Consider the following 13438-nt stretch of genomic DNA (forward strand, 5'->3'; position numbering starts at 1 on the left):
ATAAGTACAAAACTACAAACACAAAAGCTCTAACTAAATACATGACAGTAATGCCAACCGCGAAACTGAACATTTGAAAATATAAAATAGGCAGTTTACGCTCACAGTATTTCCCAAAAGTTTTTCCTGGTGTGGTAACTTCTAAAACAGCCGGGCACACACAGTCCAGGCTTTGAAGGGCAATCGGGGCAGTACATCCGGCTCTCCCTCCGGATTGCTTTCCGGACACATACTCTACATTTCTTTGTGGGCAAGTCTTTTTTGGGAGTGGGAGGAATGTGATCTGGAAAGTGGCGATCTGTCAATCTAACCACTTCCTCCACCACTTCCACTCTAGGAACTCTTGCCTGTTCCACCACAATAAGGCTCTCTATCACTGACTCCTGAAATTTAACAAATGTCATCCTTGACTCAGGTGAACAATCCTTGAACACAATAAAAGCATTAAAAGTTGCCAAATGAAATAAATGTAGGGCCAACTTTTTATTCCACACGTAAGACTTACGAAGAGCAGTGTAAGGTTCCAACCTCTGATCTACTCTATCAACACCACCCATGTGCCTATTGTAGTCCAAAATGCACGCAGGTTTGCCCACTTCCGCAACCTGACCCCAAACAGTCACAGGGGAAGTACTCTCATCATGGATGGTAGATAGCATGTACACATCCCTCCTGTCTGAAAATTCAGAGCCAGCAGCTCAGTATTCCGCAAGGCACTGCACTGTCCCCTCTCAAGTTTTTTACAGACAAGCTCCCTTGGATAGCCTTTCCGTTTAGAACGGATTGTGGCACAAGCAACAGTGTCCACTTTAAACAACTCCTTGAACACCTGCACTCCAGTGTAGAAATTATCTACGTACAAATTGTGACCTTTGTTTACCAAGTTCCCACACAATTTTTTCACTAACTCCAAAAGTGGCCGGACAACCAGGAGGGTCAATACTGGAATGCCTACCAGTGTAGACCCAGAAATTATACACAGATCCTGTACTGCTTTCTGACAGCATATACAATTTAATCCCATACCGTGCCCTCTTACTAGGAATGTATTGCTTAAAAACTAAACACCCCTTGAAAAGGACCAGAGACTCGTCCACACTTATCTCTTTGCCTGGAACATAGACCTCTGAAAACCGATCTACAAAATGATCAAGGACAGGCCTAATCTTAAAAAGACAGTCACAATCAGGGTGATCTCGTCACAAGGCTAAAGCATTGTTTACAAAATGCAGCATACGAAGAAGAAGCAAATAGCAATTACATATCATAGTTGCAGGAAATACAGCTGTTGCCATCAAGGGGTTAGTAAACCAATAAGAAGCCAATGACGGCTTCCTGATCAACCCCATCAAAAAAGTCAAACCTAAAAACTTTTTCACCTCTTCCAGATATGTGGCAACCCACTGAGTAGCTCTAGACTGAGGCCTAAGTCTGGCAGCGTTGTCCCTCAAATATTGCTCTGCATACAAATTAGTCTGCTCCACAATCTCTTCCAAAAATACATCGTCCATAAACAAGTGAAAGAAATGGACAGGCAACAAGTTTTCCGTATTGACTCTACACCCTGTGAGACCAGTAAATGCAGGTAACTGTGGCTGATCCATGTTTGGGGCAATCCAGGTGTCAGGTCTTCTAATGGGGAAACCCTTCAGCCCCAGGCTGCTGCACTCTTGCCACATCAATGTCCTCCTCTACAAGAGGCTCTTCATCTGCACTGAGAGTAGCTTCCTCATCAGAAGAATACTCTCGGACAGAAAACTCACTGCCAGAATCTCTCACTTCCTCCTCTGCCTCAGATGTAGAGTCAGTCTCGTAATCATGGTCTGAAGATGACTCAAAGGGCATGCTACCAACCTGCTGAGCGGTCACTCTGTGGCTAGCCATGATCCTCACTAACAACAAATGGATTGGCAACAACAACTAGCACTAAAATAAGTAATAAATAAAGGGGGTCATTACAATATTGGCGGTAAAAGGCGCTTACCGCCGTGCAGAAGACCGCCAATACACCGCCGCAACCGCGGAATCCCGCCACAGCTATTATGACCCACATCTCGGAATCCGCCGAAATTCAGACACCCACACAACTCCGCCACAACAAAGGTCAGTGTTAAACTGGCGAAAACAAAACCTCCACCTCCAAGCCAACAGAAACACGCCCATTCTATTACGACCCACAAATCCACGCGGCGGTCTTTCATCCGCGGTATTCCATTGGCGGTACACACCGCCGCGCTCAAAATACGCACACATCTCCAAAACACCGCCACATTGGATAATTCGAAATACACACACCTGATACACATACAAACAACACTCCCACACACCCAACACAATATAAAACACAAACCCACATCACCCACAAACCCCTACGACCAAAAAATAGAGACGAAGGCCAGAGAGAGAGCACAGAATAGACAACCCCACCACACAGAGGCACACAACACCATCACCCACACAACATCCACGCACAAAACACTACACACCACTACACATCACCACACTCATCAACACATACACCACCCCACACATCACCTACACCACCCCATGTCACGCCAAAGACACCCCCGGTTTTCCGAGGAGGAGCTCAGGGTCATGGTGGAGGAAATCCTACGGGTAGAGCCACAGCTATTTGGCTCACAGGTGCAGCACACATCCATAGCCAGGAAGATGGAGCTATGGCGCAGAATAGTCGACAGGGTCAACGCAGTGGGACAGCATCCAAGAAATCGGGAGGACATCAGGAAGAGGTGGAACGACCTACGGGGGAAGGTGCGTTCAGCGGTCTCCAATCACAACATCATGGTACAGCCGACTGTCGGCGGACCCCCACCTCCTCCCCCACAACTAACAACATGGGAGGAGCAAGTCTTGACCATCATGCATCCAGAGGGCCTCGCAGGAGTCGGTGGAGGAATGGACACTGATAAGTCAAATCTTAACTATCATATCCCCCACCCTACCTGCATGATATCACAAACCCCCACCCTCACACCCTCCCCTATCACTACAACTCCTCACTAATGTACTAATAACACAAACCACACATCCCAACACCAAGCCCTCAATGACACAACTAAGCATGGTCACCCCTCACCAAAGCATGCTCACTGCACATACCCAGAACACCCCCCAAACCATCATCACACAAGCCCCCCCACAGGAATGCTTGCACTGGTGTACACAGTGAGCCACCCATTGCACACCATGACACACACACATGCCATAATCATGCACTTATGCCCCTGCAGGATCACGAAGGACCGTCACCACACCGGAGGGTCCAGACAACTCCACTCAACCCACAGAAGAGGCCCACAGTGACGATAGCAGCTCTGCCCTACTAGATCCTGATGACCAGCCCAGACCATCATGGGCCTCAGGGCAGTCGGTTCCCCTTGCTCAGGCACAGCCCAACACTGACCTTCCACCCTCTGGTAACACCAGCACAGCACCCACCCAGCGGGCCCAAACCTCCGTACCCAGGACAGGTCAATCAGCGGTGTGTCCACCACTACAGGGAACCCAGGATAACCCACCACCCCAACAACAACAGGGACCTGGGGGCAGTGGTAGTGGGCACACGGTCCAGGGAACGGAGGCACAGGAACACAGGGGAACTGGGGGGCGGACAGGCCAAGGGAACCCACTCTCCACGAGGCACTATCCTCCATCATGGGCCAAGTTTCAGGACATCCATCGCCTGCAGGAGGAACAGTATTTGGGCTTCAGGGAGGAGCTCAGGACCATCAGCTCCGCCCTGGGTACAATCATAGGGGTGCTGAAGGACATACAGCAGACCTTGAGGGACACCGTGGCACTCCAAGGGGCCCCTGACACTAGCCAGGACGATGAACTGCCCACCACCTCCGCCAGCGCTAGTGGACAGGACGCCCCGCCACAGGACCACCACACCAGCACCCCACTCCCTGCAGATGGAGAACCACCTCGCAAGCGGTCCCTGAGATCCAGGAACAGGACAGAGCAAGATGGCAAGACCCCCGCCAGGAAATGAGACCACCCTGATTGTCCTCCCACTGTCCCTCTTTGTTACCCTGTCCATACTTTAACTGCCCCAGCTCCACTTCCTTTGCCCATTTTTGAGCACTTCAATAAACACCCTTGAACCACAAACAAATCTGGAGTCAGTCTGTGATTTGGTAAAATGTATTATCAATGACAGTGTCAAAATGCGTTTCTAGTTGTAAAGCCAACATACCTATGTCACACATCACAAGTCCTTGAAGGATGCAAGCAGATAACACACGTTGGTAACCACACCTGTGAAACCGTAATGGAAAGGTACAACTCAGTTACCAAAAATGCAATGAAATTACACACAGGATAGAGGAAGACGTGTGACAGTGAATTTAATGGTAAAAATGAAAATGTTCTCACTTATGTGTCACTGGAAATATTGCTGTATGACTGACTCCCTGTTGTCGTTGTCTTCTTCCTCAGCTTCCTCCTCATCACTGTCCACAGGCTCCACAGCTGCCACAACACCGTCATCTGGACCATCCTCCTGCAGAAAAGGCACCTGGCGTCGCAAAGCAAGATTGTGAAGCATCAAGCAGGTGATGATGATCTGGCACACCTTCTTCGGTGAGTAGAATAGGGAACCACCTGTCATATGGAGGCACCTGAACCTGGCCTTCAGGAGGCCGAAGGTGCGTTCGATCACCCTCCTAGTCCGCCCATGGGCCTCATTGTAGCCTTCCTCTGCCCTGGTCCTGGGATTCCTCACTGGGGTCAGTAGACAGGACAGGTTGGGGTAACCAGAGTCCCCTAATAGCCACACACAGTGCCTCTGGAGTTGACCCATCATATAAGGGACGCTGCTATTCCACAGGATGTAGGCGTCATGCACTGAGCCAGGAAACATAGCATTTACCTGGGAGATGTACTGGTCTGCCAAACATACCATCTGTACATTCATGGAATGATAACTCTTCCGGTTCCTGTACACCTGTTCATTCCTGTGGGGGGGGACCAGACCTACATGGGTCCCATCAATAGCACCTATGATGTTGAGGATATGTCCAAGGGCATAGAAGTCACCTTTCACTGTAGGCAAATCCTCCACCTCAGGGAAAATGATGTATCTCCTTACGTGTTTCAGCAGGGCAGCCAACACTCTGGACAACACGTTGGAAAACATAGGCTGGGGCATCCCTGATGCCATGGCCACTGTTGTCTGAAAAGACCCACTTGCAAGGAAATGGAGCACTGACAGCACCTGAACGTCAGGGGGGACTCCAGTCGGATGGCGGATTGGTGACATCAGGTCTGGCTCCAACTGGGTACATTGGGCCATATTTATACTTTTTGGCGCACAACTGCACCAACGCAGTTGTGCGTCAAAAGATTTAACGCCGGCTAACGCCATTCCAAAGCGCCATGCGGGCGCCTTATTTATGGAATGACGTTAGCCGGCGGAGCTGACTGGTGTGCGTAAAAAAAAATGACCCACACCAGGCAGCGCCGGCGAAGGGGAAAATGGAGCTTGGGCGTCAAAGAATGGGGCAAGTCGGTCTGAGGCAAAAAATCTGCCTCAACCCGATTTGCGCCATTTTTTTTTTACTCCCACCCTCCATTGACATGACTCCTGTCTTAGCAAAGACTTCTGTCCCCTGGGCATGGTCATTGGGCATAGTGGCATGTAGGGGGGCACAAATCAGGCCCCCCTATGCCACAAAACAAAAAAAAAAATACTTACCTGAACTTACCTGAAGTTCCCTGGGATGGGTCCATCCATCCTTGGGCGTCCTCCTGGGGTGGGCAAGGGTGGCAGGGGGTGTCCCTGGGGGCATGGGAGGGCACCTCTGGGCTCCTTCCGATCCCACAGGTCCCTTAACGCCTGCCCTGACCAGGCATTAAGAAATGACGCAAAAGCGGCTGGACGTCATTTTTTTTTACCCGCCCACTCCCGGGCGTCTTTTTTTGCCCGGGAGTATAAACACGGCGCACATGCCTCTGAGTCATTTTTTAGAAGGGAACGCCTACCTTGCATATCATTAACACAAGGAAGGTGTCCACGCTAAAAAATGACGCAAACTCCAAGATCTTTGGCGCTAGACGGGTCTAGCGCCAAAGTATAAATATGGAGTTCGTTTTGCGTCGGATTTGCGTAAAAAAAAACGACGCAAATCCGGCGCAAACAGAGTACAAATATGCCTCATAGTTCCTGGATTGTGGCACGGTCAAACCTGTAGGTGATGATTAAATGTCGCTCCTCCATTGTCAACAGGTCCACCAGCGGTCGGTACACCGGAGGATTCCGCCATCTTCTCAATTGTCCCAGCTGACGGTGCCTAGGAAGGACAACAGCGACCACAGAGTCAACAAATTTCCAGGTATGTACCCACAGATACACAGAACACGACACCAAACACAAAACCATTCCTGTATGTGTGTTGAGTGTAGGCCTAGCTATGTGTGACGCAGAAGTAAATGAAGCCATGTGGGCCCCTGAAATGGCGGCTGCCTGACCTCTAAACTTGGACAATGGTATTGTGAGGTAACTGCGCTGGCGTTGCACACCGTCGCGGTAGGCGGTGGTAGACCGCGGCGCAATGCAGCATTGGTTAACATTGAACCCTATGGGTCCCAGGAGCCAATGAACAAGTGCGCCGGCGTTGATGATACGCACCGCCGCGGACGTCACCACCGCGGACGTCACCGCCATTTTCTATCTATTCAATCACTCGATACCTCACCTTCGACAGGAGAGGACCTACACTGCAAGTGCTGCTGTGACCTCGGTCTGGAAGCGGCGATGGCTGCTGCGTCTGGGGAAAGGGCCCCTGCCTTCACTGCTCAGGAGTTGGAGAAACTAGTAGACGGGGTCCTCCCCCAGTACACGCTACTCTACGGTCCTCCAGACCAACAGGTAAGTACACAGGTAGCATGTTGTATGGGCTAGGCCTGGGTGGAGAGGGCTGGTTGTAAGAGGGAAGGGGGCAGAGTTCAGGGAACATGAAGGACTGTGAATGCATGTGCCACATGGCAAGGGTAGGGAGGGGGGACACTTACATTCATGGTGCAGTTGGTAATGACTTCTCTTCCTCCCTTGTGCATGTCATGTAGGTCAGCGCCCACCAGAAGAAGGACATTTCGCGTGCCATCGCCAAGGAAGTCCGGACCCTGGGGGCCCACCAGAGACGGGGCACCCACTGCCGGAAAAGATGGGAGGACATTCGCCGCTGCAGCAAGAAGACGGCGGAGGCTCAGCTGGGGATGGCCTCCCAACGTGGGAGGGGTGCCCGTCGCACCATGACCCCCCTGATGTTCCGGATCCTGGCGGTGGCCTACCCTGAGTTGGATGGGTGCTTGAGGGCATCACAGCAGACACAAGGGGGTGAGTACACTATCATTCCGGTGACTTTGCGCGCAGTTGAGGGGTCTAGGTGTGGGAGGAGGGCTGTGGGTTTCCCTAGGCCATGGCGACTTCCATAGGCTAGGTCCCTCCGTAATGCAGGCCATGTGGCACTCCACCCCACTCCAGTAGAGTGCAAAGTACAGGTATATATGCCCCTGTGGCATCCATGTGTGCAGATGTCCACCATAGCCATGTAGGCAAGATCCCAGGAATTGCATCTGTAGAGGCCAGGAGCACGGCGTAGTGCAGGGGGCTGCTGTGTCTGTATTGTCCGCCAACGGTAGCGGTATGCCATGCACTCAACCTGTCTTTCTTCTGTCGTCCCCCCCCCTTTTGTGCTCTCCCTGTTCTTTTTTGCATCAGCATCATCAGGCGGAGGTACAGTGGCACCGGAGCACGAGGGAGCTACATCCCACATGGCCATGGAGGGCCACACCACGGACTCAGGATGCACCAGTGGGACGGAGGGCGAGGGGAGCTTCACGTCGGCCACCGGATCACCAACCAGCGACACGGACTCATCCGCCGGTGGGAGCTCCCTTTTGGTGGCGGCACTATCTGTGCCCCCCACTTCTTCAGGTAGAGCCACCACCTCCCCTACCAGCACCGCCCTCCCAGCAGCCCCTCAGCATTCGCCCTGTACCGCTCACCCAGGAGGGTAGGCATCACCTTCGCCCCAGGCACCTCAGGCCCTGCCCCAGTCGCCCCTGCTGCCCTCAGTGAGGAGGCCATTGACCTCCTCAGGTCACTCACTGTTGGGCAGTCTACCATTGTGAATGCCATCCAGGGTGTAGAAAGGGAGTTGCAACACGGTAATGCATTCCTGGAGGGCATTCATTGTGGTCAGGCTGCCCTTCAGTGAACCCTGCAATCTCTGGCCTCAGCACTGATAGCAGCCATTGTCCCTGTGTCTAGTCTCCCCCATCCCACTTCCTCCACCCAGACCCAATCCCCTGTACCCCAGCCCATCCCAAGCACACCATCAGACCAGCATGCACACACCTCAACACACAAAAGTAGCTCAGGCAAACATAGGCACCACACATCCCACAGGCACTCACACAAGCATCACACACATACAGACACAGCAACATCCACTGCCTCCACTGTGTCCCCCTCCTCATCGTCTCCCTCCTCCCTCCCAGTGTCGTCTACACTCTCACCTGCATGCACTACATCTACAGGCACTAGGACTCGCACCAGAACACCCAGCACCACACCCCGCTTACCTGCACTCACCACCCCCACTCCCATTTACACGTCCCCTGTGTCCTCTCCCAGTGCACCGGCCACCAGGGCAGGCAGTGTGACACGGAGCCAAGGCACTGCCAGTCCACCCCCTGTAAAGGCTCTGAAGTTGGAAAGTGGCCGACGGGACCGGCTGAAGACTCCTGTAGGCAAAACAACTCACAGGGGTCCCAGGGGGATTGCAGAGTCAGCTGTGACTCCTCCAAAGGTGGGGAAGGGCCAGAAGAAGTCTGCACAGCCTGGTGTGAGCATCACAGCGGAGAAGGGCGTCATCCTTCCCGGCGGGCGGGACGCCACCGCCAGCACCGTCGTCACTGGTCAGGAGACCACCGCCATAGGCATTGCCCAGGAGGGCCCAAGTATCATCACTGGTCATGAGACCACCGCCAGAGTCATTGCCCAGGAGGGCCCACGTATCGTCACTGGTCAGGAGACCACCGCCAGAGTCATTGCCTAGGAGGGCCCAAGTATCGTCACTGGTCAGGAGACCACCGCCAGAGTCATTGCCCAGGAGGGCCCAAGTATCGTCACTGGTCAGGAGACCACCGCCATAGGCATTGCCCAGGAGGGCCCCGGCAGCCACAGGCCCGCTGGGCAATGAGGTACCGTCATGCCACACACCAATGCCCAGTCCAGAGCCCGCCAAGGCTAAGCACTGCTGAACTGTCCTGAGACCGCCATGGCAAAGCACCGCTGAACAGTCCAGAGACCGCCATGGCAAAGCACCGCTGAACAGGGCATGCACCGCTGAACAGGGCAAGCACCGCTGAACAGTCTAGAGACCGCCATGGCAAAGCACCGCTGTACAGTCCAGAGACCGCCATGGCAAAGCACCACTGAACAGGGCATGCACCGCTGAACAGGGCAAGCACCACTGAACAGTCCAGAGACCGCCATGGCAAAGCACCGCTGAACAGGGCATGCACCGCAGAAGAAGGAAAAGACCGCCACATCAAGCATCGTTATCCCATGTGCAGCTGGGACTGTGACAGAACAGGAACTGTCACGGGGAGACTAATCCAGTCTGGGCACCATTCCCCCTCCAGAACCAGAGGAGAGATCCATCCACTACTTCTGTCCTTCACAGGATGAAACACTCTGGGCACCAGTCCCCCTCCAGAACCAGTGGAGACATGCATCCACTACCTCACTCCTTCACAGGATGAAGCACTCTGGGCACCAGTCCCCCTCCAGAACCAGTGGAGGCTGTTATGTAGTTGTGAGACTGTGGCTTTGTACTCCCCAGGATGGAACAGTGGGCAAACCACCCACTGTAGAGACTTGTGAGACTGTGGCTTTGCACTCCTCAGGATGGAACAGTGGGCAAACCACCCACTGTAGAGACTTGTGAGACTGTGGCTTTGCACTCCCCAGGATGGAACAGTGGGCAAACCATCCACTGTAGAGACTTGTGAGACTGTGGCTTTGCACTCCCCAGGATACATCAATGGGCATGGAGCCCCGTCGTGGATGTGGCGTGGTGCTGTAATCCGTCTGAGGTGCACCCCCTTCCCTTCTCCCTGAGGTGCCTGTTGTTTTTCTCTCTGATGCCCCGGCAGTGTTCTCTCCATTTGTGGACAGGTATCTTGTGTGGGCCTCGCCCATGCATTTTTGGCCTAGTGGTGCACAGACATTGAGATTTGCATATCTGCACTACTTCTCGTACTGTATATACCTTTGTATGAGTTTATATATATCTGTATATAATTGACACATGTATATTGATACATTACAATGTTTGTACTGATTTTGTTTTGTCTTTGCATTCTTCCGGGGGGTTAGGGGTTGTTACTGTGATGTTTGTAAATGCATTGGTGTGTGTGTTGTAATATGCAAGGGCGGGGGTGGGGGTGGGGGTGTTGCGTGTGTGTGTCCCTGACTTTTGCCTCCCTCCACCCCTATGTCGTAGGTGCAGTACTCACCGTTGTCTTCTCCGCCGCTGGTCTTCGTAGATGAATAGAAAGAGAAGGGCAGGTAGGATTTGTAATTCCGGCTCCATGGTGTCCTCCTTCCTCGTGGGATGTGTTAAGGTGAGCGTTTTCCCATTGCAGAAACTGTTTCCACCGTGTTTTTATCCACGGTGAATCCGCCCCGGAAAAGGTGGCGGATTGGCGGGTTGTGATACTATGGGCGGTACATTGTCTTCTGCCTGTCTGTTGGCGGTGACCGCCGCGTTGCTTGTCTGTACCGCTGTGGCAGTCGGAGTGTTAAAGTGGCTGTCTTTGTTGGCGGTTTCCGCCACGTCATAATTCCCTTTTTTTGTCCGCCGGCCTGTTTGCGGTATTACCGCAGCTTTAACACAGTCCGCCAGGGTTGTAATGACCCCCAAAGTGTAGCTTTATCACAAAGAGTTATGTACTAAAAACTATACCACTCACTTGCCTAAAAAAGCTACTCACCAGCAACTTCTCTGCACAGACATAGCAATCACCAATGATATCCCACTAAAAAGAAAAAAGAAAAAAGAAAGTTAGACATATGACAACACAAATATAATTGTGCTCAAATCTAAGGACAATTTCACACACAATACTGCATTTAGTACACCACCTACAAACATGTCATTCATGCATGTCAACAATACTCCTTTGGAGTAAATTGCTTTCACTTACCTAAAACATGCAACTATGCAAACTGCAGGACAACTACTGTCAAAACCGCAAGGATCCACAGCAAAGGAAGCAAAAGCTTGGAACTAGAACAAAAAGAAGAAATAAACTGTTATAATCACAAATACAAATACTTCGCCAGTTGACAAACACCCCGCCACTAGGAGGCAGATGGGCCTAAAAAAAAATAGGTTGATCTGCCCCCAAGTGGAGCAGAAATGGCCAACAGCTCTGTACCCTGTTTGGGGGGGAGGGGGCAGCCCTTGCCAAAAGGGGGAAATGGGGTTGCCCCCAGCACACAAAAAAAAAGGGAACCCAAAAAAATAATCTCTGACATCTTGGTGCCTTCTGCCCCAAGGCCAAAAAAAATAGGTTGATCTGCCTCCAAGGTGGGCAGAAATGGCCATCACTAACGTGCCCCCTTTGGGGGGTGACCCTTGCCAAAGGTGCCACCCCCCCCACACAAAACACACACACAGGATCCCTGGGGCCAAAGTGGATTCTGCCCCCCCCCTTGGGGGCAGATGGACGTAAAAAATATTGGCCGATCTACCCCCAAGGGGGGCAGAAATGGGCAACAGCTCTGTGTCCCCTTTAGGGGGCGACCCTTGCCAAAGGGGGCAAAAAGGGGCACCCCCAGCACTAAACAAAAAAAAATCCCTGCCTACTAAAATAGGCCCATCTGCCCCCAAGGGGGGGAAGAGATGGCCAATACGAAAATTCCCTCCTTTGGGGGTGCGATCCTTGCCCAAGGGGTGGCCCCAAATACACAAAACACACACACACACCACACAATCCCTGGCGCCTAGTGGGTTTCGAAAAACATGGCCGATCTAGCCCCAAGGGGGGGCCGAAACATATAAAAAATTATTGCCCCCGGGGCAGCAACCCTTGCCTAAGGGGTCACTGCCCAAAAACAAAGAAAATAAATTGCCTGTTGTCTAGTGGTTTTCAGACCCCCCCCTCCCCGGGGGACAGATCGGCCCAAAAATCGTCCGATCTGCCCCCAGGGGGGCCAAAATAGGAAACAAAAATGGCCCCCAATGGGAGCGACCCTTGCCCAAGGGGTCACTCCCAAAAAACATGACCAAAATGATTTCCCATGTGTGTAGTGGTTTTTGACCCCCCCCCCCCCCCCCCCGGGAGCAGATCGGCCGCAAAATCGGCCGATCTGCCCCCGGGGGGCCGAAATAGGAATAAAGTAGCCCCCAATGGGGTCGCTCCCAAAACTAAACATAAAAAGAAATCCCTGGTGCCTAGTGGGGATTCCTGCTACATGATCGCGGGCCCCGTCCACGATCGTGGAGCAGGAATCCACTGAAAACAGGCACGGGGAAAGGAAAAACCCTTTCCTTTCCCCGTGTCTGTTTCCGCCCCTAAGCCCCCAAAAAGGGAAGGACTCCCCTGTTCAGTCATCTTCCCTCGACGCGCTGGAAGCAAATGACTTCCAGTGCGTCCTCGGCAATACTTGATGACGTCGGCGCGCTGTGATCGCGCTGACGTCATCAGATTGCCAAGGGCGGGGTCGGGGTTGGAAGGGGAAGGGATTCCCCTTCCATCCACGACCGGGGGGTGTGGGTGGGGGGCCCTGAGAGGAGCGCTAGCACTCCCCCGTGGGCCACGTGCAGGACGAGGTGTTCTCGTCCAAGGCACCAGGGAACCGGTGCCTTGGACGAGATCACCTCATCCAAGGCATACAAGGGGTTAAAGTGATGTAGTGCAATATTTACATAGTCCAGGTTTGTGAACCCATTAGTGTAAAGCATTCTATTGTGATGCAACACAAATGCAAGGTTGAGGGACATGTCATTTGACATGCTGAGATGAAGTGTCATTCAGCGCAGAGGAACATAAATTGCCAATTGGGTATTGAGAGACAATTGCAGTCTATAGTGGTAAGGTTAACAGTGTGTGGGTGAAGAGTGCATGTCACTAACTGTAGCAACACTGGCATGTTGTGAAGCACAGGACAAAGGAAAGAAAGTGCCCATGTAACATGGGCTGGTGCTACCGGGTACTCCTAAGGGTGAAGGTGATCTGTTCCACATCTTCATCCTCTGATGTGTGTGTCATCTCCTCTGCCCTTGATGGTGTGGTGATGGGTTTGAGGGGGCAACACACACTTCAGTGGTTGGAGAAATGGACTCGAACTTCCCGGCAGCTGCCAACTGTGTAACTAGATACAGCATAACTGCAGGAA

Source organism: Pleurodeles waltl, chromosome 1_2 (assembly GCF_031143425.1).
Source record: "Pleurodeles waltl isolate 20211129_DDA chromosome 1_2, aPleWal1.hap1.20221129, whole genome shotgun sequence".
NCBI classification, from domain to species: domain Eukaryota; kingdom Metazoa; phylum Chordata; class Amphibia; order Caudata; family Salamandridae; genus Pleurodeles; species Pleurodeles waltl.